The sequence below is a fragment of the Vulpes vulpes genome, chromosome 7 (assembly GCF_048418805.1).
Source record: "Vulpes vulpes isolate BD-2025 chromosome 7, VulVul3, whole genome shotgun sequence".
NCBI lineage: Eukaryota > Metazoa > Chordata > Mammalia > Carnivora > Canidae > Vulpes > Vulpes vulpes.
In genome coordinates, this window is record NC_132786.1 from 10,881,390 (window position 1) to 10,905,168 (window position 23,779).

The following is a 23,779-nucleotide window of genomic DNA, read 5'->3' on the forward strand; positions in this document are numbered from 1 at the left end:
GATGTGGAGAAAGGGGGACCCTCCTGCACTGTTGGTGGGAACGTGAACTGGTGCAGCCACTCTGGAAATCTGTGTGGGGGGGGCTTCCTCAAAGACTTCAAAATAGAGCTGCCGTGCGACCCAGCAATTCCACTGCTGGGGATTTACCCCAAAGATATGGATGCAGTGAAACGCCGGGACACCTGCACCCCGATGATTATAGCAGCAATGTCCACAACAGCCACACTGTGGAAGGAGCCTCGGTGCCCACCGACAGATGAATGCATAAAGATGTGTTCTACCTATGTAATGGAGTATTACTCAGCCAATAGAAATGACAAATACCCCCTATTTGCTTCGACGTGGAGGGACCTAGAGGGTATTATGCTGAGTGAAATAAGTCAATGTGAGAAGGACAAACATTATATGGTCTCATTCATTTGGGGAATATAAAAATTAGTGACAGGGAATAAAGGGAAAGGAGAGAAAATGAGTGAAAATATCGGTGAGGGTGACAAAACATGAGAGACACCTAACTATAGGAAAAGAACAAGGGGTAGTGGAAGGGGAACTGGGTGGGGGGTTGGGGTGACTGGGTGATTGGAACTGAGGGGGGCACTTGGTGGGATGAGCACTGGGTGTTATGCTACATGACAGCAAACTGAACTCCAATAAAAAAAATCGTTTGAGGGATCCCTGGGTGGCGCAGCGGTTTGGCGCCTGCCTTTGGCCCAGGGCGCGATCCTGGAGACCCGGGATCGAATCCCACATCGGGCTCCCGGTGCATGGAGCCTGCTTCTCCCTCCGCCTGTGTCTCTGCCTCTCTCTCTCTCTCTGTGACTATCATAAATAAATAAAAAATTAAAAAAAAAATTAAAAAAAAAATCGTTTGAAAAAGAAGGGTGAACCCGCGGCGCCCGGCCCTGCGTCTCCACACTTGGGGAGCAGCATGGGGCAAGCAGGACGCCGGCCACCCGCTCTCCTCTTGCTGCTGCTGCGTGGGCTCTGCTTCCTTGTGCTGGGCCCGGGGGGTGGGTTCTGGGCCGGCTGCTGCCGAGGGGGGTGTGGGAGGCCCTCGCCTTCATCTCTCTTGCACACCCATGCTTGCGCTCTCGCTTTGTGTGTGTGTGTGTGCGCGCGCGTCTGCCGGCTGCTCAGCCCCATCGGGGAGACCAGACTGGGGCTCTTGGTCGGCGCTGCCGGATGTGGGGACACCTTCCCGAGTAGGCCACAGACGCAGCAGGAACTGTCCTCCCACGTCCTCTGTGGGGCCTGGTCCTTGTCAGGGAGCCGACCAGATGCCCTCGGGAGACACAGCCGGGGCCTTTCCTCCTGCCTCTGCTCTGCCCGTGGGGCCTGAGCTACCCCAGGCCCGCAGGCCGTGTGCCCGCTGCTCCGTGGGGCTGTCAGGTTTCCTGGGAAACTTCCCTCGGGGGCTGTCCTGGGGGCTGAGGAGGACTCCTTTCTGTGAAGTGATGAGCACTAGGTGTTATATGCAACTGATCAATCACTCCATTCTACCCGAATCTCATACTACACTATATGTTAACTAACTTGAATTTGAATACAATCTAAAAAAAAGAATGAAAAAAATCACACATTCTTGTGTACAGTGAACAAAGAACTCTGCATCCAATTAAAAAAGCAGTAATGGGGCACTCGCTATGTGCATCATCAGTTACCAAGAACTTGCTCACCACCATCTTTCAGGTATTAACAAATCACAATTTCTAAGCTTTTTTTTTATTAAATCAGGGACTTCCGCTTCCTGAGAAGATACACACATACTTACATGGTGCAAGCCAAAGCCCCCATCCCAACAACCAGAAAAGGCTGGTTACGCACAGATGTGCTCCTGGCGATAGTCAGGAAGCTGTCAGATGCCCAGAGCTAGGTAAAGGATCCGTGCAGAGGACAGAGAGCCCTTCCCTGGGGAGGCTGATGATGGGGCACCATTTTGTCCCCAGGCCACTTGCCGATTCCAGCTCAGGACATCAGCTCCACTGGGATAAGAGGACACCACCACCATACAGTGACACACTGGAAACTCAAGGAGGCCCAGATGCAAGGCTGACGTTCCCACAGGACGTGTGCTTTGGCAAGGTGGGAGGTGAAGGGGACGGGACCGAGCGAAGCTTACCGTGGCCTCGCAGTACCTACGGGATGGGATGAGCCTCTGCTAGCGAGAACGGGTCTCCCACAAGCACAGACCCACCCACGTGGGAGCTGCCAGACGACTGAGCTGCATGGGGCAGAAGACTAAGTATGACGCTCCAAATCCCTGAAAGGACTAGCGTAGTGCTTGTGAGGCCTTCCAGTGCTGAGGACAAAGAGCCTGCTTCTGTCTAGTGGGTCTCAATCAAAACACAGAGTGTCCACAGGGGGAAAACAGGGACAAATTACAGGGGCACCGACGGCCAGCTCAAAGCACCAAAGAGAAGAAGGGACTATCGACCAACCAAATAAACCATCTGGCCCTCGATGTTCTTTCATTCACCGTGTTAGGCACACATCCAAAGAATTACCAGAAACGTACACGGGAAGGAAAATGCAACCAGTAATTCAGAATAAAAATAAGCAAAGACTGTGAAGTAAGTAAGATCATCTTGGTAAGAAAAACAGGTAACAAGATGGACAGAAGTGGATGCAACAGATGGAGAACTGAATGAGAAGAGTGTAATGCATATGAAGAAATCACATGGATATTCTAGACCTATAAAATAAACTATCTTTCATCAAACATTCATCGATGGCTTGACAGAAAACTCAGATGGCATAGGAAAGGACAAGATTGGTGGGTTCTGACACAGAGCACACAGACAATACCAAAACCGGAGAGCAAGCAGGAGAAGCAATGAAAAGAACAGAAGACACATGGTCCACAGCAAAAGGCCCATCATACTTGTACTTGAGGTCCCAGGGAAAGAGGGACAGAGACAGAAGCAACATCCAGAGAGAGAACAGCCAAGGATCCCAAACTGCAGAAAGACACCAACTCCCACATTCAAGAGGCAGAATGAAAACACATGTGCGCTTACAGGCACACACAGCACACGCGTGCACATATACACACAGGCACGCATCACACACAGGTCACGTGATCATCAAAATACAGAAAAACAAAAAAAGGGAAATCCTAAAAGCAGCTGTGGCGGGGGGGTGAGGGTTGGGAAGAGACACCGCCTTCAAAAGAACAGTACGTCGTGTAGAAAGACAATAGGGGAAAATCAAGTTCTGGCCATTTGGGGTTTGGAGGGAGACTGGAGGAAAATAGTATATTTGAATCAGATTTTTAAAAAACCTTTTAGGTAACGTATTGAGTAGTCAGCTAAGTATTCAAAAATTTACGACATGTTATTTAAATTTCACAACTTTCTGAACTAAATATTATTATTACTTCCTCTTACACATAGAAACTCTAAGCTCCTTGCCAAAGGCCTCACAATTCCCAAGTCACGGAATGAAGACACAGGCCCAGAGCTGTCTGAAACGACGGTGATGCTCGCAAACACTCTGCTACCATAGTGCTTCATGCAAAGAGAAGGAGGCATGAGCACTTGTGGAATGATGTCAGAGTTATAATATGCAAAGATTAAAGACCAGAAAATAAAGGGGGTGGGGGCCAACTCAAAGCTGCAGGGGACAGAGAATAAAGCGGTGTAACCAAGTTAAAGTGACAAGTAAACAGGAAAACCGTGAACCACGCTTGCTCGACGCAGTGAGTGAGAGCGATGGAAACACGGCATTTGATCAAATCACACTATTTACTTTTTTCTCACTCTGCTAACAGTTTAAGACCACGGATATAATGATACAATACGATTAAACTTTAAAACACGTATGGGGTTTCATTGCATAATCATAATGAATTCTCAGAAGACAACACAGTATATTAAGTGATGAGATCACTAGTAGAAAAAATATAAATCTTTTTTAATAGTTAAATTATAAAACAAGAGAATAACTATGACAATTTCATCAACATTGCAATGCATTAAAAAACTACGAAACTATATACTGAAATACAAAAAATCTCAAATTCCCAAATGAGTAACTAGGAGAGTTCATGATGCGCAAAATACCAACCGTGAAATGAGCATCTTTTAAATATATAAAAATAGAGGATAAATCATGGAATAAAGGCTTCCTTATTTTAACCTACCTCCAAGCCATAAACATGTAAGAATATGTTGGCAGGAAGAGACTGGAAAAACAGCTCTTACCCGGAGGATCATAGAAGAGACCACCCAAGGGAAATAGCCCTGAAGTCACGTAGCAGGGCCTCAACCATCGGACCCAGGCACCGAACCCATCACAATACACAAGAGCAGGACACTGCAGGGGGTTCGAGATTCACTCGCACCCTAGTAGCTCATGTGAGGAAACGTAAATGCGGCTGGTCCTGATTAACCTGCTGCATCTGAATGACCTGTGGACAGACTGGACAGAGGAGAGGACGGACAGAGGAAAAGAGACTTGCGGGTTCCTCAGACCAGTAAAAGAAAAACCACAGGTGAACTCAGAACCAGATTAAAACCAGGGCTTATGAGAGCTTTCCCGCTGTCAGATTCACCCCTGGGTCATCCCGAATCCTACCCCAGACCAGCGAGAAGACAGCAAGCTCTCATCCCTGTAGGAGTGCGCCGTGGAAGCGTCACAAGCCAGAGACAGGGGGGTTGTGTCCCTCAGAGTGAAGCTACAGGAAATGGTTTCCTTCTTTTCATTTTTTCATTCTTAAGGAACTTTCATAAAACAGCTTTAATCATGCAGTCTCCTTTAAAAATGTTCTCCTCATAAGGAAAACAGAAGAAAAATCAACCACCAAAGGTCACGCTTGAAAATGCAGAACTTCAGAACTTGCGGAAGAAACACCTGTAAGACCTCTTTCCTTATACCATTTCATGGAAAGTTTCTTTCTTTCTTTTTTTATTTTATTTTATTTTATTTTATTTTTTTCATGGAAGGTTTCTCATGAGAAATTTACGTACTGGTTTGTGTTTTATGAATCAGACCCGAATAAAAAGAGAGACTTCTGCCACGAAACTTAAACGGTAAGAAAATCTCCGTGTGCATGCCACTCCCAGCATCATGAGGCATGTTTTTCCCACGCGGACTGTTCCAGAGTCTCACCTTGATCCCCCCCCACTGGTCCTTACAGAGGCGCTAAAATGGATTACCACTGCTGTGGTCATCAGTCCTCCTCCGATATCCGTAGAAAACTAAAGACCGAGGAGGGTCCTCAAACTCCCATGCCCGACCTGGTGAAAATGGCATTTAAAGTCCTTAACACCCGAGAGGAAGTGGCTGAACTTAAGAGGCAGGCCAGGCTCCGGCAGAAGGTCCAACTCCAGACCCAAGCCTCGGGGGCAGCCCTGCGGCCGGCGGGCTCCGCGAGCCCGCAGAAAGGGGGAACCAACCGAACCCCGCCTGGGGCTTGCTTCAGATGCGGCACCGAGGGACAATGGGCCCGTCAATGTCCCAATCTCAAGGAGCCAACGCGGCAATGCCCTCAATGTCGAACGATGGGCCACTGGAAATCGCCTGCCCGGGTCTCGGGGGATCCTCGGCGCCTCCACACAGTGGAAACCCTGAGCCGGGAAGTCCAGACTTTCAACTACTCGGATTGGACGATGACTGACGGGGCCCAGACTCGGACACCCCCTAACCCAGGCCAAGCCCAGGGTCCTGATCCAGGGAGCGGGGAAGCCCATCTCTTTCCTGTTGGACACGGGGGCGACCGACTCCATTGTGCCTTCCTACTCGGGGGCCAGCTTCCCCTCTCCAGTAGCGGTGATGGGAACTGATGGCACCTCCTCTATTCCACGGACTGCCCCCCTCCTCTCTTGCAGCCTGGATGGGTTCTCCTCCTCACGCTCCTTCCTTAGAATCCCTTCCTGCCCTGCTCCTCCTCGTCAAAAATCCTGACATCTATCTATCAGCTTCTCCTCGGCTAAGTCCTGCTACCCTACTACCTACCCCCTCTGCTAACCCGGAACCCTCCCATCCCTGCTCTCAACTCCTGGAAGAGCTGACTCCTCCACATCCAGGACGTTCCAATCAGCCCTTCCCTAACCCTGACCAAATACTCTTTGTGGCCAGAGACACGCAGCATAGGCCGTCGTTACCCTAGATGCCATCCTAGAGGCAGTTCGCTCCTCCTCGGGACAAGCTCTCGGAAGGCAGAACTTCGGGCTCTCACCAGGGCTCCTCGCCTGTCCAAAGGGCAACGAGCTACCATAGACACGGACTCCTAATATGCTCCCTCATCACACATACACATTCTGTCCTACGGCAAGAGCAAAGGTTTCTTGCAACCAAGGGAAGCCCCATAATCTATGGGCCCCTCATTTCAAAACTACTAGGGGCCCTCAGCCTTCCCACTGAAGTAGCCATTGTCCACTGTCGTGGACACCAATCCTCCAAGGACCCTGTGTCCTGGGCCAACAACAAAGCCGACTCAACTGCCAAGCCACTGCCTTAGGCTCCTCACCAGCTCCCCTCCTCTTCCTCAACACACCACATTCCCCCCACTTACACAGATGAGGAAACTCACACACTAAAAGAGATGGGAAGAATAGCCGGGGAAAAAGACTGGATCTTCATTCAAAAGAAACTCGCTCTTCCAAACCATTTAGCTCCTATGATCATTTCAGACATACGTCAATCCCTACACATTGGTCCCAAGGCCTTACACCAGTTCCCAGGACCCCTTTTCTACTATCCACATCTCCCAAAGGTAATTAGAGAGGTGCATTAGTCTTGCAAAACCTGCTCCACTGTAAATGCTGAAGGGGGAATTCGCAGGCCAGGACCCAATCACCAGCTCCACGGCTACCAACCCGGCAAGGACTGGCAGCTTGACTTTTCCCACATGCCGCACCATAAATCCTTTCGCTACCTATTAACCTCAGTGGACGCCTTTACAGGGTGGGCAGAGGCTTTCCCCACAGCTCGGGAGATGGCGGATGTGGCGGCCGCCATACTCATCGAACACATCATTCCGAGATTCAGCCTCCTGGAGATCCTACAATCTGACAATGACCCGGCTTTCCCTTTTTTTTTTTTTTTTGAAAGACTTTATTTATTTATTCATGATAGTCACAGAGAGAGAGAGAGAGAGACGCAGAGACATAGGCAGAGGGAGAAGCAGGCTCCACGCAGGGAGCTCGACGTGGGATTCGGTCCCAGGTCTCCAGGATCGCGCCCTGGGCCAAAGGCAGGCGCTAAACTGCTGCGCCACCCAGGGATCCCAACCGGCTGTCATCTCCAGCATCACCCGGCAAGACTCTGAGAGCCTAAATATTACCTGGAAACTCCATATCCCATATCACCCCCAGTCGTCAGGTAACGTAGGGTGGGCTAACGGCCTTCTCAAGGAACATCTCACCAAACTTACTCTTGAATCCCCACCTGTCCTGGCCGACCCTCCTCCTGCTGGCTTTAACAAGGCTCAGAGCCACCCCTAGAGGGCCGTCGGGCCTAAGTCCCTTTGAGCTTCTCTATGGGGCGGCCCTTCCTGCTCACTTAAAATCTTCCATCATCACCTCCTCCTCTCCTATCTTACTTACCTACCTTCCCTAACTCTTCTAAGAGCCCTCCGGCGGGCCCATGTGGATTCAGTCACCCATACTCCAGGAGCACCCACCTACAGGCTAACCCAACTCAGGACCAGGGCCCCTTCTCCTGGATAAAACTTATCCAACAAGCCACTTCCCTCGCCAGCCTTTCCTGCATGGGCAATCTGTCCCACCGTTTCATCTGTGCCGCTTTAGGCAAAACTCCCCTTGTGGCCATTCCCCTCCCCAAGTGCATTCAGCTGCACCAGCCCTGCACCCACACCTCCAGCGTCTGCCTCATCCCTCTCTCACTAATGTTGCCCTATTTACTGACCCTCTCAACCATCATTCCCCTTCTGTTATTCCGCCCCTAACTCATCCCTGTGCAACGTCACCCGGTCAAAAGTCACCTCTCATCATGCTGCTATTGGCCGATTCTTTTGGTGCCACGGCTCCCTATCTAAATCTCTCAATACCTCTGCCTCCCTCCTGTCTGCCTGTCTCCCAAGTTCCGCGATTAACCATCTACAGTCAGGCAGAAGTAGCCCTCCTCACCAGCGTCCCCCCCCCCGCCCCAGAAAAGCAGAAACGAGTGATCTTTCTCCCACTGGTTGTCGGGGTCTCCCTGGCCTCAACCCTGGTGGCCACTGGCCTCGGGGCCCTTATTCCAGTCTGCAGATTCCTCCAGGGACCTATCCGAGAGGCCTCAGATGGCTATCGAGGCTTCGGCAGAGTCTTTTGCTTCCCAACAACGCCAAATAAACCCGGTGGCCCAGGTAGCTCTACAGAACCGATGTGTCTTGGACCTCCTCACGGCCGAGAAAGGAGGAACTTGTACGTGTCTCAGTGAAGATCGCTACGACTACATCAACGAAACAGGTGGAGTGGAAACCAATCTCCACATCCTCGCCAAAGGTCGGGAGTCTCTCCAAACACAGTATCACCCTGTCGGCCCAACTACACCCCAATGGTGGCAGACCCCACTAACCACATGGCTCCTCCTCTCTCTAAGCCCACTCCTGATCCTTGGCATACTATTAATGGTGGCCCCTTGCTTTCTCCGAATCATCAAGGAAGGAATCCACGAAATATCTCAGTTATCAATCAACTAACTTGTTTTATATCCCTACGCTGGCCTGCCCACGTCCGACAGGCACCACGACGCCCCAAAATCAGCAGGAAGCAGCCAGATCTGAATCGTCGCCCCATTATAACATAACAAAAAGATCTGAATGTTGGGCCGGCGAGACTGGGGACCTCAAAACGGCCGACCCCAGGCCAGCAACCTCCCAATAAGGCTGCCTTGCGGCCCTACCCTAACTTAGCACACCAAGACCTGTAACCCTTGCCCTAACTGGAATGCCGCCCTGTCCCCATCTTCCCAAGGAAAACTCTTTATAGACCCCCCTGCAGTTGGCTTCGGCGCGACTCTCCCCGCCCCCCCACTCTCTCCCTCCCCTGCGGGCTGTGAAACATAGCCAGGGAGCACCGCCCATTAAAAGCCTGTTTCAACAAAAATAAATGAAAATAAAAACCTGTTTGGACCAACTTTTGCCTGGCCTCTCTTCCAGTTCACTACCGATCAGATTAAACCTGACAAAAACCATGGTCCTTTTGTACCAAACTGCCACTTAAAGACTGTGACAGCTAATCTCTACGTTGTTAGGAACTATATCGTTCCAAGAAGGGTGAAACTGGCAGGGACATAAATTCCAGACATCATTCACCCTTGGCTTTGAAACGGGCTCATGGTATCTGGTATTAGGCTATGTTCTTTGGAATTTGTAGACGAATCTGGCCACATCTAGCTTCAGATGTGGAAAAAAAAACATCTTATCTTATTTAGCAAAGTGATAATGCAGTGTTTTAAATACATCCCAGCTTAGATGACACACGATACTTTGCTCAATGGTTCCCGGAGCCTCAGTCGTTGTGATCTGATAGCACGCAAAGTCAATGAGAAACAGACACGCGGAATTTGAAGCAGAAAGGTACGGTCTTTCTGGATCTTCACATTTGTTTCAGTTTCTCACTAATGACTCTTCAAGGCCTTGAATACATTAGTCACCTTTTTAGGCAACTTCTGTGATTAAAAGTAAGAGAAGAGCAAGTAGGATGTTACCTATGCATTTGGCTGAGTCTTCGAACTCTAAAGACGATGATGAGACCACCAGTCCATGCGGTGTCAAACTGAACAATGCAGCAGAGGCAACAAGAAACTGCTCGACCCAGGAGTAGGTGTGAGTGAAGGCTCACCGGAGGAATCATTCTATACCATAATCGACAGACAGTCTGTACACGTCACTGCCTCGGGCTTGGCTCGGCTTCATCTGGTGCACATCTGTTGGTCTCACCCAGGAATTCAAGAAGGGCACTGAACACTAGTGATGAAACGGCTCTGCAAGGATATTCTGATTGTTCCATCACACGGGCCTCTTAACAATCCTAGCTTCCCAAACTGCATTCTCAGTGTGTTGCTCCAAAACAATGAGGTGCCAACCTTTATCTGAACTCTTGAATACCACCTCCGCCTGTGGCTGTCCTGTTGTGGGGACACCTTTCGCAGCTGCATGCTTTCCCCGTTTCTCATTGTGTCCCCTGCCAAGTTTGGACCCGTAGAATACCTACCCTTGTCCTGTGCCCAGGCTTGCCGTGTCGGTGATTCATTCACATGGACATTCTGTTGTGGGCTTTGTCCTCTCAGGGCTCGTGATATTTACAGATATTTACATTCCTTCCCAAGCTTTGCTGTAGGCCAAATCCTTGCTCCTCACCTGGTCCCATCTGGTCTACCCAGACTCAAAAAAAAAAAAAAAAAATCACAACCCATAGTCAAAATAAAGGAGGAGCAGGTGGAGATTTTTCCAAGCCGAGACCCTGAAGACGAACACTGAGGAAGACGGACTCTACGTTTACTGGTGTGAGGATGAAAAGAGATACTCAGGATGATGCATATTACACAACATCTCACAAGCTTTCCGTGCCTGAAGTATCTAGCCCGTTGTTCATTCCGTGCAAAACTGTGAGACGCAGGCACTCTTTCAGAGCAGAGCCTTCTGGGACAATATGGGACAACATGTATAAAATATGGGAATGATCACCAAAATGAACCCGATTAAACTCAAACAATGGACTTAATTTTTTATCATCTCCTTATTTTTGTTAAAGATTTATTTATTTATTCATGATAGATATAGAAAGAGAAAGAGAGAGACAGAGACACGGGAGGAGGGAGAAGCTGGCTCCATGCTGGGAGCCTGACGCGGGACTCGATCCCGGAACTCCAGGATCGCGCCCTGGGCCAAAGGCAGGCGCCAAACCGCTGGCCCACCCAGGGATCCCGATCATCTGCTTCCTAATCCCCATCTCCCTACAATGGTGGTCAACGATTCATTATGTTATTATCTGTTTCTCACCGCAACATTTCTATCTACTCGTATCCATCCATTTGCTTATGACTGAAACCAGGCAGCCATATCTCTTTCTACATCTAACCCACGACCGTTCTAATGTAAAATATACTTTACATCCATCTTATTATTTTCTTCTCTATAGTCAGCACCCAGGTCACATTTATATGTCCCATTGTCATCTCTCACTAGAACTAATATCATTGCATTCTGGCTAGCTTTCCCACTTGTAACTCAAATCTTTTCAACTGTTTAAAGACGAATTTTACTCTTTGAGAGAGAGAATGAGAGAGAGTGCATGAGTCGGGGCGGGGAGGGGCAGAGGGAGAGGGAGAAGCAGACGCCCCACTGGGCAGGGATCCTGACCTGAGCCGAAAGGCAAAGGCTCAACCGACTGAGCCCCCCGCCCACACACCAGGTGTCCCTAACTCTGTTCTTTTCTGAATCATTCCCAAACCCACAACAGGTAGCCTAATAGTACAAAGCCCCAAACATCATTATGTTGTTACTTTGCTTATTAGTTCTCTTCAGAGTCTTCTCCTTGCACCTTGGATGAAATCAAAACCCTCTGAGCCAATAAAGCCTGGTGTGATCTAGTCCATGCTGACTTCTTTAGTCACATCTAATGCTGCTCTCCTATCTATTAATTATGTTCCACCTGCCCTGACCATTTTTCAATCTTTCTCAATTTTGGAGAATCCCATCAATATTTTTTTTTTACATTCTTCAACGTCTCAATTGCTATTAAGATTTCCTATGTAGGAACTTAGCCTTACAACGTTCATCAGATATGTTATTTCTTTAACGAGGTCTTCCCTGAACCTCCAATTTAAGCTACTTCTCTCCATTATGATATTTTATGGTACATTGTCATTTTCTTTCATAGCACCTTTCCCAATTTTCTTGGAGGCACTTCTTTGTATGAATATTTCTAAAGTGACTGTCCTCTGGATAGGCCGTGAGCACGCTCCGTGGGAACATGGGTCTTTTGTTTTCTACTGTATGGCAATGGCTGGTACAGGGACTGGCACATCGTTGGCACTCAATATATCTGTCCAATGAGTGAGTGGAAATTCTGTATCTTATAGTTTATTTGTTCAATTATTCAATAAGCTATTATCTTGTGTAAAGCACGGTCTTCACCTCATTGGGTACAGCAGAGACAGAAAGATGCAAAAGTTCCTGCTCTGGTGAAGCTTCTAGAGTGGGAAACCAGTAATTAGCAACGAATACAAAACATCACATCGCATTTTAGAAAGAGACGTGTAGCAAAGAAAAAATGGAGCAGGACAACAGAAATGAGGGGTGCCAGGGAGATGGGATTTACAGTTAGAATAAATGATCAATGTAGGCCTTCATGAACAGTTTACCTCTGGGAAGAGACTTGAAGCAAGTGAAGGCTTTCTAAGAGAAATTCGAGACAAAGAATTTTCTAGGCGAGGGAACGGGCTAGAATGAGTCCAAGAGTGGGCACTCGTATGGGTTTCTGAGAAACAGTAAAGGAAGATGCAGAGTGGTCAGGAAGGCAGACATAGAGGTTGTGATAAAAGAGACAAGGAAGGGTCACGTAGGCCTTTTGACCACCATCCTCACTTTGGCTTTTACAGTGACTGAGCTGGGTGAGCCTTCAAATGGTTTCAGAAGAGTCATAGGATCTTACTTTTGCTTTAAGTGGATCGAGATGGCTGCTCCATGTAGAATCTTACAGCGGGGCATGGGGAAAGGCAGGAAAACCCCACAAAAGGCTTCTGAAGAATTCAGGCAAGAGAAGACGGTCACTTGAATTAGGATCTAGCAGTGGAGATAATAGAAAACAGCTGGATTCTGGATCTATATTGAAGGTCAAGATAAAAGGTATTTTGCTGATGCACTGGATGGGGGTTTGAAAGACAGCAAGGAATTAAAGACACCTCTGAGGTCTGGAGGCTGAGTAACTGGGAAGACAGCCTTGCAGTCAAGTCATAGGGGTGAAGAATACAGATGAGTGTGTTCAGGGGGAGTTGGTGAGATCATGTTTCTTTGTAGAAACTGGAGGAGAGGTTACATGAGTAGTTGGATATACAATTCAGTGGGAGAATGACAAATGTGGGAGGTGTCCACCTACAAACAGCAGGGAAGGCAGGACAGGAGATGATATCACTCCAGACCCGAACCCCACCCCGGAGTGACTGTAAACAGAAAGGACCAACTGCCATGCACCACACCTCGTGCAAAGCCTCGTGCCCTTGCGTTCGGGTCACACTCAGGTGGGCCTTACTCCTCAACTTACCAGGATGATGGGAAATATTTCAATCTGACACATATAATAAGCATGAGGCATAAGTAGGTAGCCATTTAGGACACATCTCTCATCGCCAGACTCTTAACTGTGAAACGAATAAATTAAATTTCTTCTATCAGGTAACATTTTTATTATCATGTACATTTTCTACCTGCTAAGAAAGAAAGCAATGTGCCAATATTTTGTGGTTTAAGTAAGTATCTACAGGAATAGCCATACACTGTGACGATGGCTAGAGTGCCTCACAGATCCTACTTTCATGCAGTGCACACGCCTCCCAGGCACAACTGTACAATCTACATTTGAGAAAATATAGCATTTGAATAACAAGAGATCACTGCGATAAACCGGGCCCATAGGGCTTATTATAAACATCTTCTAAATATAAATTGCTCTTCGAATTCTATCCTGTAGGAGGAATAGAGTTTTTCATGCAAACCAAAGAACGTCATAAAGCCGGCTGACAGACATAAAACCCTTATCATAGGAACTTAGGTTTTAGTGATCTCTAAATTATTACCCAGAAATACAGTCTGGATCCTAATAACTAACTCACTCCAGAAACATTCACCGCGAGCCTCATGTGGTTTCCGACACCCTCTGATGCAGGCGCTGATGACACAGCGATGGGCAAAACACATCAGGCGTCTGCCCCCATCCACAGGGTTTGGTCTTCCTCGGGGGGTGGAAGAGACAATGACTGAATAAATCTGTAACATGTCACAAGGTGGTGAGCGCCACGAAGAGCGGGCACGCAGGGCAGGGGACCCGGGGCGGGGTGCTCTCGTGTAAGTCGTGCGCTCAGCGATTTCCAACTCGATTGTACTGTATGAGACTCTTTGACCACCATCTACTATTCAAGCACACGTAACAGAACAAAGGCCCCGTGGAGTGAGGACAGGTGACCCAGCTTGGAAAGGGCAAGCGTGGAAACAGACACCAGGTCTTCTAAATTGCCCTCAGAGATCTTTTCCCGCTAATGCAGTAGAGAGGGGCAGCATTCCTGTTCTGCAGACTAGGAGTAGGAGAGAGGAAAAAAAAGAGGTCATTAGCCTTAGGGACAACTGCTGATGGCTGTCTAACGATCACAGTTTAGTAAGTGGGAGATATATATATATAAAAGGTAAGAGTACAGTTGTTCCTTGAACAACATGTGTTTGCATTGCATGGGTCCACTTCTTTATACAGTACAGCACCATACATGTCTTTACTCCCATGATTTTCTTTTTTTAAAGATTTAGTGAGTTATTTAAGAGAGAATGAGAAAGAGTGTGTACACGAGTTGGAGGGGCAGAGGGAGAGAATTCCAAGCAGACTCACTGCTGAGCATGAACCCCGATGCAGGGCTTGATCCAGAGACCATGAGATCATGACCTGAGCCAAAACCAAGAGTCAGGCACTTAACTGACGGCATCGCCCAGGCTCCCAATGACTGCACCACCCAGGCGCCCCTCTTCCTTATGATTTTAATAACATTCTCTTTTCCCCAGCTCACTTCATTGTAAGATACATATTAGTCTACTGTTTATATCATCGGTAAGGTTCCAATCAACAGTGGGCTACTACTAACAGTCAAGTTTTGGCAGAATCAAAAATCATACGTGGATTTTCAGCTGTGCTGGGGGATGCTGTCGAGACCCCTAATCCCCACGTTGTGGGGAGGTCAGCTATATTCTAATGAATTTGTAGTTCTTCACGGAAATACACTTTCCAAATTTGTCGCTTCGACAAAACCTGAAGCAGAGAATACAATGTTCACTGAAACCACTGTTTCAGTAACTAAATTTGAGCTACTGTTGATGAAATTGAGTACTGTATATTTCCTGTTATGAGAGTATCTCGTGCGTACGCATGCACACACACCGTCCCTACAGAGCCTTGTGTGGGCTCTTTGTTTTCCACTCGATGCCAGAGAAACTTCCCTGTTTTATCCACAAAGTTCACATTTCCAAAGCCAACCAACAGCACTGCAAACATGGACTAGTGGTAACAGGAGCGAGGGATGTCTCGGTCCAGTTAGACCAGAGGAGTGGCAAACATTGTTGCCACCAAAACCAACGGAAAACCCATTTACAAATATGATGGTCACAAACGACACTTCCCTACAAAACAAAAGTGGCACATCCTGTTGTCTTGTCCAAACTCTCTGTGGCCCCGACCAATCAAGAGCTTCCAGCTTTCCTGCACTTACTTGCTTCCCTTACGTTTGTCATCTCAGATACATGACTTTTCTTTTCTGCAGCTCAGGTTTTGATTTTCTGGTAACTTCTTCTAAAACTTTCTAAGGTTTTGTTGTATTGATTTCTTCAAAGAATATCAACACTTTCTAGCTAAGGATCTCCTACAAATGATTGTGTTGTCTTGACTTCAAATAATTAATAAACTTCCTTTGTACTTAAGAGTCATTAGGCACACACACACACACACAAAGAGTCATTAGGCACCATGACAACCCACTGGTTAGTTCTCAACATTTTGCAATTCAGATCACTAGTCAGCTTTCTTCCTGGTCTTCAGACCTGCTTCAATACAACAGGTAAGTATAAAAACAACTTTCATCAGTGGAAAATCCCATAGGAGTTCAGGATTGTTGCACTCTAATGGATACATTGAAGCAAATGTGTATTTCTAGAACCAATGAATTTATTACTATAAAAGATACAGCACCTGTAAATTGAAGAGCTTATTCCTCAAAAATATAGCTGATAAAAAAAAAAAGTCAGTGCATACATCCAAAAAAGCCTTAAATAATAAGGGAGGAAAATAAGTAGAACATGTTAACAAGATGGCCAAATGAGAGAGGCATCCTGCCTCTCAGGACGGTTTCCTTATCTTTTATTGCATTTTATAAATGTCATAAAATAATGATGATTTTTTCATTCGAGTTCAGTTTGCCAACATACAGCATAACACCCAGCGCTCATCCCATCAAGTGCCCCCCTCAATGCTCGTCACCCAGTCACCCCACACCCCCACCCCACCTCCTTTTCTTCCACCCCTTGTTCGTTTTCCAGAGTGAGGAGTCTCTCACGTTCTGTCTCCCTTTCTGATATTTCCCACTCATTTGTTCTCCTTTCCCCTTTCGTCCTTTTCACTATATTTATATGCCCCATATGAATGAGACATTACAATGTTTGTCCTTCTCCGATTGACTTACTTCACTCAGCGTAATACATCCAGAACCAAATGATGACTATTTTAAAGGAGAAAAAACCACTTTTTTTAAATTAAGACGTATCACACTGGGAGAACCCTTTCAATGACTGGGGAAAATATACGGTCACACAATACAGTTTGCGGACAGCAGACACATACAATGCATGTTGTCAGCTTTCTCCATCATTAACCACATGACCAAAGCTCTTTTAAAAGTACAAGGGGAGGCTACGGAAGGAGTTGCTTCCACCTGTATTCCTGTTTGCAGTTTCTTCCTCATGTTTGTCAAGACAGAAAGAAGCTTTTTTTTTTCTTTTCTTTAAGTCTTTAGTTTTTAAAAAAAAAGGGGGGGGGCAAACCTATAGGATTTTCAACTTTTGGTGACAGTCATGGAAATCTGGAGATTCATGAGTTCTAAGACTAGGGTTTCTGAACTGAAATTAAGAATTCAAGGATTACAGTTAAAGTCTCAGAGCGAAATACATGAGGCCGAGTATTTTTCAAACAAGCCCAAAGAGAAAAACAGAGGCTGACGACAGAGAAGAGCTGTGACATAAACCACAGATGATGACGGAATTGTGATTTCTGTTAAATCTTGCCATGTGTGCATGGATGTACGTACAGATACACACACATAGATCTCCGACCGTTCTTGTTCCTCAACGGTTATGCTCAAGGTTTGGTGGGGGGACCATCATTCTTTGTCTTGGCAGATTTTGCTTACTTTTTGCTATGAAAGGACATAGAAAATTAAGTATACAGATAATTTACAGATTTCAACTGTAAAAGAAAATATCAGGTTTTTAGTCCATAAAATCCAGACACCTACTGATAAAGCATCATCCTAGGAGGATCATCACTAGAAAAGTCCAATGGGACACACGGAAAAACTTCACGTTAACTACTTCCAAAGACAAAATTATTTTCACACTTTCTAGAGGTATTCTATATTTAATGTTGACGCCTGATGGAAAGGTCTGAAGTACTACAAGCGCTCAGACATTGTAGAAAAGGATGTAGTACTGCCACGTCTACCATCAGTTCTATCAAAATAAGTGCTATTTTATGGTGTTAGTTATTACTGTATATAAAACTACTGAAGACCAAGATTCTTTGGACATATTCTTACAGTTTCCCCAAATGTGTAAGATGGAAACAGGACTTTTTTGAGCATTCATTTTTTTCCCTCCTGATTCACTAGCACCTCTCAAAAATAAGCTCTAGGGAATCATGAAGTCCATTCGATAATTTCCTACTAAACACCCTAAACTACATAGAAGACCGCCATGTTGATATAGATCTACTCAGACTGTCAAGGAATTATTTAACTTAGATTATGAGCAGCTACATTTACCAGTGCTTCCAGTCTGGGACCTCATTTCTAAGTGTGTGAGTTGGTTCTCCTGTTTCCATAATAACCAATTTAACAATCAGCCTGGCAGTCAACTGCTTTAGAGTTAGTTTCATTAATGTTAGCTCTCTTCTCCTTAATACATGAATCGACTGATACTGTGGGACTACTTATTTTTCTAATATACTCATAAAAGGGCTCTGAATTCAAGGTAACAAACCTTCTGGAAGAATTAGCTCAGGCTCTTTTGTTTAAACTCAATCTTTTCCTTGTAGAACCTCAATGTATATTTTAGAATTTTCTTCCAATACTTTAGGACTCACTTAAACTTCTAGTCCTAATACGACGATTTCCTTTTGTTGCTGCAGGGACCTAGAAATGCAACAAAGTTATGAGCTAGAAGTTTTTCAGTTTTTGAATATCAGTAAAAACCAAAAAAAGAAAAGAAAAGAAAGAAAAGAAAAGAAAAGAAAAGAAAAGAAAAGAAAAGAAAAGAAACAATTAAGAAATTCCAGGAATTAAATTGGAATACAAAATGGTCTTCATTTCACAGGACTCCCTCTATTGTTAATCCTCACGAGAATGAACACAGAAAGGAAGCTACTCCCTTACTGTATAATGAAAATCGTGATTTTTGGAATGCTTTTTCCAAATCAAAAAGCTCTCGAAACTAGTTCTTTCTCTCTCCTCTTTCCTGGTTTTGAGTAAAAGACCCTTCTTAGTACAGGATCTGGTACCTAACGAGCACTGCTGGTTGGCTGCACACACACGTACAACAACATGAACCCAACAAGTAGAACCAAACGTCACTCTCCTTTCACGGCGTTTGTCATTTCTAATGGCTGAGTAATATTCCATTGTATCATAGACCACAGCTTCTTTTGTTGTTGTTGTTGTTGTTGTTGTTTTCTCAACTTTATAGAGGTGGTCGGGGAGTCAGGGAAGGAAGAGGTGTGGACTTGAAGGTTTTTGATTTTTTAATGCAAAATAATTTATTTTGTGTTTGATACCAGATGAGACGATAAGGGTGATGGTGCTCATGCCCATCCGCCGGCTCCAGGTGAAGTGCTCTAGGCTTCGGGCTCACTCTGCTACCTGAGAAGGTCTTACTCAGCTTCAGCTCTACACGATGCCTGTGACTCAGCGCCTTGCGGGTTTGGGCATTATGTAAACTTTCACAGACTTGCTGAAGGCGATGGTGCCCTCGATGCTGGTTTCCACCTGGGGTGACACTTTGCCACCTTCAATCGAGGGGGATTTTGGAATGCGGGAATTGGAGTTGTGGGCCAGTAGCAGCCTCACTTCCACCTGGCATGGTTCTGTCCAGGCAGTTTGGGAGAGGTACACCTGAGTGATAAGCCGGTGGCGCCCTGGGCCAGGATTCCGCAAGTCTGCTGGCTTAGGATGAATCCTCTGAGCCTGGCCATCTGGATAGAAGACCTGGACCTTCACAGCACTCTCAGGGTCCTGCACATGTTCCAGGGTCGCATCGACATCCAGGGCCACAACCAATCCAGATGTAAATCGCAAAGGGTTGTCTGACACTCCAGCTGGGTCAATGATGGTGGCTGAAGTGTGTGGATCTGCTCTGGGAGGGGGAGGTGCAAGAAGGTACTCTGCCTCAGCATGGTCTGTAGAGTTTTGACCACTTCCACAGGTTTGGATGTCATGAGTCGGGGCATAAGGTCAAGACGTTTGTCCACAAAGCTGTCCTGTAGGTGGGGGCAAATCAGCAATAAAACACCTCTGAAAAAAGTCCACTTCCTGTAAAACGTTTTCACACATCCCAAATAAGGGGTCAGCTCCTCGCCTCGAGTAGTCCGTGCTGTTACTATAAGTTGCAAGGCTTTGGCCTGCAGCCTCATGTGATGTATAATCACCACCTGTTTCTTCTCCACACCACTGTACATGAACTCCATTTTGTAGGTCTCTTCCATGATCTGTTTTGCTGCTGCGGAGGCCAAGTCACTCTGCTTCAAATATAAAGGGGCAGTCACATTCCACAGCTTTCCTTGCAAGGCCTCCATGAGAAGAAGCTGACACCGAAGATAGGTAGCCGAGAAGTCAGCAACTCCTGCTAGTTCAGACTGAAGTTCTCCAAGTCTTTGCAGATCCCGGATGATGAACTCCAGCAGCTTCTGGGTTCCCTGAGGGTCCCGGCGCTCTGAAGACTGTACACCCTTTCAGGGCTCTGCTGCAGGAACTGATGGGATGGGTCCTCATGGGGCGCAATACCGGGAGAAACGGCCGACGACACTAGTTTTCTACCTGGTAACCTTAAGGCAGGAACAAGATGAGAAAGACTGTCTCGGAGGTAGGCATAATGCCTGAAGGTATGATCTGAGAACAGTGCCGGCATTGTTGGACAGGTTGTAGCAGCATTAAAAATAAGAAACAAAACTGCAATGTAAGCTGGGTCATCCATGTCTGGTTCAGCTGTGTCAAAAAATGGATGGGTGCTCAGGAGCTCTGGCACCAAGGGAAGCACCAGGGTTGGATGCAGACTTCCCAGAAACTTCAAGCACTTCCATATAGAGTCCCTATCAGTAGGGTACTTGGTTAAATTTTTCAGCAGCTCCGCCAGTGCAAGATGAATCCCTTCTTCAGTCGAAACGTTAGTACAGCATAAAAGTTCGTGAAGAGCCAGCCTCTCGAATATTTCTGGACGAATCCTCTAACACAGCCAGGACACTGTCAAGCTGATCCTCTCGGAGAGTGATATTATTAGAAATTTTTCTCATGCTGTGTATGGACTGCAGACGTACTTCCTCAATTTCATATTAAACATGTCAAGCGGGAAATCAGGGCGGCACTTCTCCGCAAAAGAAGGTGAAGATTGGGCCAGCATGCAGAGAGCCTCCACGGCAGCAATGCAGACCTCATACATCTCATCTTCCAATCCATGAACAAAGGCTCCACAAGCTCCTGACTCAATCACGTTCACAGCTCCTGTATCTATTTCTTCTTTGGGAGCATCACCTCCCCACTTTCTGCCACTGGAAAACTCTCCTGACCTGTAAAGTTCCTTGGCACGTTCCTGTGCAGTGCGTTTTCTCCTGAGATCTGACATGAGCTTCTTGTCGAGTGTCTGCTCCAAGAAATGAGAACTGACTTGTTCCATCGAGCCCAATAGCTTTGCAGCCTGAACTCGAACCACCCAGGAGCCATCACTGACCATGGGACAAATTTTTCCAAATGCATCATCAACTAAGCAAATTTCTTCATTAGAAGAAGTAATGGGGATAATGCGTTCAGGATAGAGCTGACAACCCAGATAAGTTGGACTGCAGCACTGCGCACTTGTTCATAGTCATCAGACAACAATTTACAGGCCTGCTTATAAATTGCTTGGTGTAACTTCAGTCCTCTTTCATGAAGCTGCAATACGGCATTTATAGCCGCTGTTCTGACACCTGGGTCTTGGTCACTGAAGTAATCCCCTATAATCTTCTGGACATCTCTGACAGCTAGGCCTTCTCCATCTTTTGTCACACTTGTCTCCAAAGAGCCAAGATTGCCAAGTCATTGCAGGCACTTATTTCTTACACCATGTGACGTATCTCTGAGGTGCTTGCAGGCTACATCAACTGATCCCATCTGGATAGCTTGATTCTCTGGGAGTTTCGTGCCAATTGCAAGCAAGGTGTCCAACAGTTGAGCAAGGACTTGATGAGACTTTTCATTCTGCAGGATGTTAATGGCATCATCCATAATGCAGACTGGTGAGAATCCTGCAGTCTTTGATAATAAACCCAACAATGATGCAATTTTCAGTCTCACAGATGGATCATTCTCCTTGTAATAATGTTCCAAGAGAATCCTGACTACTCCTTCCACACTTTCTGCTTCAACAGGCTTTCTGGCAAACTGGAGTAGATACTGCAAAGCATCCATTGGGGAGGGAGCTTTACACAGATCTACGAGGAGTGCTGCAGATTTACTTGGTTTTGTCAATCGCAGTTTCTTGGTTGCAATTTCCTCCTGTTGTTGCTGGACCACCTTAGTGAAGTCCTCGTATACTCGCTTCTTTAGGTGAGCCGCCATGACTGCCCGCCACACCACAGCTTCTTGATCCATCATCTTTCAATGGACACCGAGGCTCCTTCCACAGTTTGCCTACTGTGGACATTGCTGCTATAAACATTGGGGTGCAGCTGTCCCGGGCATTATGCTGAGTGAAAACAGTCAATCGGAGAAGGACTGACATTATGTGGTCTCATTCATTTGGGAAATATAAAAATTAGTGAAAGGGAATAAAGGCAAAGGAGAGAAAATGAGTGAAACTATCAGTGAGGGTGACAAAACAGGAGACACCTAACTCTGGGAAACAAACAAGGGGTAGTGGAAGGGGAAGTGGGTGGGGGGGGTGACTGGGTGATGGGCAATGAGGGGAGCTCTTGGCGGGATGAGCACTGGGTGGTGCGCTATATGTGGACAAATTGAACTCCAATAAAAAAATTAAAAATCCCCCCCCCCAAAAAAAAAGAAAACGGGCTCTTTATGTAAAATAAGCAAACATTTAACTGATGTATTCATTAGGTCCAATAAATGGAAATGTATGACACTTAAAAAAATAAATAAATAAACAACACCAGGGAAATCCTCAGGCTTCTAAAGAATGTCATTGTTTTCCAAAAGATATCCGAATGATATAAACAGGAACACCACAAGTACAGAAGGAAAAGCTGCCGGAGGCACCGATATGAACAATTTCACTACTACGTTAAATGCCGTAGATCATTATGAGAAAGATTTAAATGCATCAGTAAATAAGAATCTTTAAGTCTTGGACACAGTTATTTTTTTTAACCTAAGGAAATATGCAATAATGTATTTCAAATGTGAAAAAGTACCTGTACCCACGGCCACTCTGGAGGAAGAGCATGCCAAGGGGCATGCTATCGGGATCCCCCACATGACAGAGCAGCCACCTGCCTCAGGGGAGCAACCGACTTCGGGCACTGAGCAACATCCTAAACGAAATCAAGAGTCCGCCAGAGCAACTACAATGGGGCGAGCTGAAGCTTATGGGCCTGAGCAGTTGGAGCCGGGCATGGCAGTTGGTGCTGAGTGCTTGGCCTGAGCCGAGATGTCAGCTGCTGAGGCCAAGCCAATTTACACGGCAGTCACACCTCTGATTCACTGTCCCGACCTGGAGGAGCCACCTGCACACTTGGCCACCCTGCAAGAAGAGCTCCCCCAGGGCGCCCACGATCTATGTCCCCGGCATGCCATGCCAAACGAGTCACCTGCCTCACTGCAGTAACCAGCTTCGGCCCCTGAGCAACATCATGAACCACGTCAGCAGTCCACCCCAGCTCTGAACCTGGGGGCTGGTGAAGCTTCTGGGCCTGAGGTGATCGAGCTGGGCGGGACTGTCGGTGCTGAGTGCTTGGCCAGAGCGCAGATGCCAGCTGCCGAGTCGAAGCCAATGCACGAGGTGGTCACACCTCTGATTCACTCTCCCGACAAGGAGGACCCACCTGCAATCTTGGCCACCCTCGCGTTAGATCATATCCCGCCACATGCTATCAGGATCTGCCACATGCCGGAGCGGCCACCAGGCTCAGTGGAGCAACTAGCGTCCGCCCCTGTGCAATATCCTGAACCACCTCAACAACCAGCCCCAGCTCCTACCTCGGGGCCTGCTAAAGCTTCAGGGCCAGAGGTGATCGAGCTGGTCACGGCTCAAACCGAAATGCCAGCTGCTGAGACCAAACCAATGCACCTGGTGGTAACACCTCTGATTCACTGTTCCGACATGCAAGAGCTACTTGTACCCGTGGCCACCCGGGAGGAAGAGCACACCCAGGTGCATGCTATCGGTTTCCCGCACATGCCGGAGCAGCCACCTGCCTCAGTGGAGCGAACGACTTTGGCCACTGAGCTCCATCGTGAACCAAATCGAGAGCCTGCCACAGAGACTACAGTGAGGCCAGCTGAAGCTTCTGGAGATGGAATACTTCCAAACTCGTTCTACGAGGCCACCATCACCTGATGTCCAAAAGCAGACAAAGACCCCACCCCACCAAAAAGGAGAGTGATA

General features: G+C 46.9%; 1 pseudogene; it reads right to left on the bottom strand.

Annotated features, from left to right (window-relative positions):
• Positions 1-18,297: 18,297 nt before the first annotated feature.
• Positions 18,298-22,201, bottom strand: LOC140593716 (integrator complex subunit 4 pseudogene; annotated as a pseudogene).
• Positions 22,202-23,779: the final 1,578 nt, after the last annotated feature.